This window comes from Etheostoma spectabile, chromosome 3 (genome assembly GCF_008692095.1).
Source record: "Etheostoma spectabile isolate EspeVRDwgs_2016 chromosome 3, UIUC_Espe_1.0, whole genome shotgun sequence".
Classification (NCBI taxonomy): domain Eukaryota; kingdom Metazoa; phylum Chordata; class Actinopteri; order Perciformes; family Percidae; genus Etheostoma; species Etheostoma spectabile.
In genome coordinates, this window is record NC_045735.1 from 29,563,737 (window position 1) to 29,568,748 (window position 5,012).

At 39.9% G+C, this 5,012-nt stretch overlaps 1 pseudogene; it reads right to left on the reverse strand.

Annotated features, from left to right (window-relative positions):
* Positions 1–4,531: 4,531 nt before the first annotated feature.
* The window catches only part of LOC116687027 (extracellular calcium-sensing receptor-like), a 14,674-nt pseudogene continuing 14,193 nt past the window's right edge, over positions 4,532–5,012 (reverse strand).

The following is a 5,012-nucleotide window of genomic DNA, read 5'->3' on the forward strand; positions in this document are numbered from 1 at the left end:
TAATGAATTGATACTATAAATAAAATGAAATTGAATTGAATTGAAATTTAACTGGTTGAAGAACAGGGCCCACCTAGCCTGCCGTGAATCGAGTCTCTGAGCGGTGTGGATGTATGAGAGGTTTTTGTGATCAGTCCAGCCTAAGAAGGGCTGTTGGGAGCCCTCCAACCAGTGCCTCCACTCCTCAAGGGCAAGCAGCTCCCATTCCTCCATGCTGTAATTCCGCTCAGCTGGGGTTAGGAGTCGGGTGAAGAAGGCACAAGGGTGGAGTTTCTGGTGAGAAGGGGAACATTGAGACAGGGTAGCCCCAACGCCCATATCCAAGGCGTACACCTCCACCACAAACTGAAGGGATGGGTCAGGGTTGGTGAGAATAGGGGCAGAGGTGAAATGGGACTTGAGAAGGGAGAAGCCTGCAGACCAGAAGAAGGGAACTGAAGGGGAGGTGAGATGGGCGATGGGGGCGGCCAAAGAGCTGTAATTGCAGATTAACCGGTGGTAAAATTTAAAGGCCCAAAAACGTTGGAATGGTTTTACTGAGGTGGGAATGGGCCAGTCAACAACAGCTTGAGGTGGCAGTAGCTTAGTCCGTAGGGAGTTTGGTTGGGAATTGTAATGTCCCTGGTTCAAGTCCCCGTACGTAGTATGGAGTTTCTATTGGTAGCTGGAGAGATGCCACTTCACCTCCTGGAGTAAGACACCCTACACAATCAGGGTGCTGGTCCAACACTGGCAGCTCACTCACTCTGACATCTCTCCGTTTGTGCATTATTAGGTCCTGGGCATGTGTTAGTATCTCAGGCCTGTTTGTAGTGATTACTAACAGAAAAAGTGATAATTATAATTTCCCCACTGGGGATCAATAAACAGTATACATTATTATTGTTTAATCTTAGTTGCCCACTCTCAACGACCAAACCCAGAAATTGCCCAGACGGAACGCTAAACTCACATTTCTAAGCCTTGACGAACAGTCTGTTCTCCAGAATCCGCCGCAGCACCAACTGAACGTGTTCTGTGTGTTGGACTGGGTCGTGGGAGGAGATTAGAATATTGTCAAGGTAGACGAACACAAACCGATGTAAAAAGTCACAGAATACTTTGTTAACAAGGGCCTGGAAGACTGCTGGGCCGTTAGTGAGACAGAAGGGCATGACACAATAGTACGGGTCAGGAGTGGAGGTGACACTGTGGGGGGAGAAACAAAAGGAAGTAAGTACATGTAAACACAGAGAAACGAAATGCGCAAGGAAGGTAGCTTGTAGCGAGTTTCACCGGCATGACTGGAGCAATGATTAAGCAACGATGGTTTGAAGAGCCGGGACAGAAATACTATTGATGATCGGAGATGGCAGGCATGCAGGTGCCGGAGCAGGTGATTGTGGATTAGACTCAGGTGTGCGTGGTCAGCTGGCTTCAGCAGGAGAGAGATTGAGGAAAAAAGACAACAGCAGGAAAAAACAGGGCAGGCCAACAGAAAACTCAGATAGAAAAATAGTAAACAAAACAAATACTCACGGCCAGCCGGACCCCAACCAAAACAATAAAACTTTGAATCAACACAACTAGGACGAATTAAATTTTGCGAAGAAAGCAGGCCACTTCGGAGTCCCTTTTAAAATCCTTTGTCCTTGTGAGCTCTTTCTATCTTGGAAAAGCCACTTATTATATTAACTTTGGTCTCGTTGTTTTGTCTTTTGCGTTATTGTTTTAATTCTCTTTTTAACTTCCTTGGCGACTCTGTTAAATGTCCTCCAGATTAGGCGTGATCCTCCAAGAGGCTTTCAAATCTGCCAGCTTACCAGAATACTTTGATTGGTTGAAGAACAAAGTTTTTTTTTGCTACGAAGCAACTCAAAATATGTTTGACCACAATCTGGCCAAACATGGACTAAGCAGACAGTCACCAACCCTGCCTGCCATTTTCTTGGCATGAGTTAAGACTTATCAAGGACCTTTTCTAAATGTTGACCAAGGCTTCTTGAAATCCCTAGCTGCTACTGCAAATATTAACTCTAAATTTGTGGTATTTATCAGGTGGCAGTGTTTTGCAATGTTTTTCTTCCGAACCCTTCACTGCAGCCTCCTTAGTTAGGTGATCTCCATTCTGCACCCAGGGCTGCTAGCCTCCAGCCTGCAACCCGGCCTGCCTGGAGATCTGGAAGATCTGGCAGGACAGGTCTATGAACATGGGATGTTGGCATTGATGAATCTGAGTCTCCTGCACATAGTCCTGGCCTCAACCCCATCAGAAAACATTGGTGTCAACTTTTGGTTTGGTTGGGCCACTGACCAAGCTGTCATATTTGGTGAGTTGGGAGTGAGAACGAGTTGGTCATGTACATAGAAAAGATAGACACGGAAAAAAAGAAAAAAGGGGAGAAGAGACAAAGGCCAATGTTGGGTCCTTTCTTTCAAAAATGTGTATATTTCATTTAATAATGGGAGTAAAAGTGTGTGGATCCAGAAAAGATTTCTTATTACTAAAAGTCACCTTCTTTGATTGCTTTGTTCAAATTGTATGACTAAAACATGTTTCAAAACACATTTTTGAATGTTATTGTCAACACTAAACTGTATGATCTATTTTAGAAACTGATCTGACATCTAATGGGATGTTTACTGTCAACCACTCAGCACATCAAATTAAGAGTTGATTTCCTACATTTTAAAAACAAAGGCATTGAAACTTTTTTTCAAAGTATTTCTTTCTTTAACGCATTATTGAAGTTTGTTAAGTTTAAAAGGCAGAATCATGATCAAATTCTCCAGGGCACAGTTTAGAGGGGATCATGATGTAAGAGCCCTGACGGGAAGTTTCCAAAGTGAGCTGAGAAGACAGGTGTGGAGGGACGTTGGAGACACTGTAAATTGTGGAGGGAGTTTGTTAGTTTGTTAGACTGCTTGTGAGTGGAAAGAGCCTGAGGTGTAAGTCGGTATGCATGACGAACATGCACTTCACCACATGTGCTCCTACTAAATCAGGCCCCAAAAGACACAACCTCTGGAGAGGTCTAAAGTGTTTTATACAATGCCTTTTGTTAAATCGGGCATGTAGAAGTGTTTATTTTGATCAGTTGTGAAACGTCTAACTTTAATTACCTTATTCAAATGCAGAGTTCCGTAAGAATAATTTAACATGTAGGGTAAAATAATAGAACATTTAACAGTATATTATGCATGGGAGGGAACATTGTGTAAAACATATTACCATACAAACATACTAGTAATATATTGTTTTCACAATTACAGTTTCTATTTTTACACAGTTAAATCTTCCTAGCCACATATATTTCAATATATAGTATATATTTGAAAAATAAGCCCACATTTGTAACATGTCTGATCACTGATTGTGTCTTTGCTGCAATTGCATTGTTTGAAATGTACATTATCGGCCTTAAATTGTTTCATGAAACTAATAAGCATCTAAAACAATTTGTTTATAATTAAAGAGGGCCTAAGAGGCATATCAGCAGACAATTAAACATATCTTTGAGTGGAGAACAACAATAACACCAAATTAATTATCACATGGTAATTCAGGCGTGTTGGAATGTCTATTTTGATCAGTTATCAAAAGTGTAACTCTTATTCCCTCATCCAAATGAAAAGTTCCATAAGAATGATGTGAAATGTAGGGTCAAATAATAATAAGAAAAATAAATGTTCACGTGCAAAAACCATGTATCAGTATTTTACTGTATGGATGTGGTGGATTGTGTTAAACACATATTACAACACACACAAAGTAGTAATATATTGTTCACATTTACAGGTTTTATTATAACACGGTTAAATCTTACTGGCCAGTACAGATATATTCAGGGGAACAAGTGATATTAAGATGTCTGATCACTGTTTGTGTTTGTGTTTGTGGTTTCAAATGTAAATTGTCGGCCATAAAATTACAGAAGTTAAGGCTGTATTTAAAGGTGTACATTGACTCATACACATCAGACAATTGACTTATTTTGAAATGAGTACTGCACAATAATTTTGTTATGTACTGAATTATAAAACTACTATTGAATTCATGTTTTTTGGGGCTGTGAAAACCAAGAAAAAAGAATGCATAGTTCACGCAATATTTTAATTGTATTTCTGTTTTGTTGATTCTGTACATAATGTATAAATGGAAAAATGTTTCTTCAAGTACAAGCATCTATCATGTAGGTTCTTGACTTTGGGATGCAGACAGTAGGCCTATACAGTGACAAAAAATGTAACAAAAAGGCTGATAGATCATTTTACGAGCCCATTACATGAGAAAAATTAGCTTCTGTGTTACAGCTTTTTTTACAAAAAACTATGCGCCACCTGTAGACAGTGCTTGACAATATTAATGGTGGGGAGTGGAGTATTGGTGATGCATCAGGCCTTTTTTCCAACCCTACAATAATACTATAGTAGTACAATAAAAGGAGTCGTCAATAAAATTAAGATAGATGTCTACTTGACAGTCTGCTTCACAAATGATTCAAATGGCATAAAAAAGCCTTTGCCACCATATTATGTCAGGGTTTCATAATTATTTTGGTATCCCCTTCCCCATCATATTCTTTTTGGTATTCTTCTCTGGTTTCAGTAAGATAATATAACATTTTGGAACGAAAATACAAAAGAGCAGTCCAAAACTGGAGGCCAGAATAGCAAATATCTCCACAGCAACGCTGAACTTCCCAGGAGAGCTGACATACGCTGGGATAAAAGTGATCCATACAGCACAGAATATCAGCATGCTGAAGGTGATAAATTTGGCTTCATTAAAATTATCAGGCAGTTTCCGGGCCAGAAAAGCAAGAATGAAACATAACATGGCCAGAAGTCCTATGTACCCAAGTACAGCCCAAAAACCTACAGCTGAGCCCAGAGCACACTCTAAGATGATTTTGTCTTTGAATATCTTAAGATTCTTAAATGGAAAAGGAGGAGAAAATATTAACCAGAGGATGCATATGATAACTTGTATAACAGTGAAGCCCACAACAGTTAGTCTTTGCTGTGCAGGC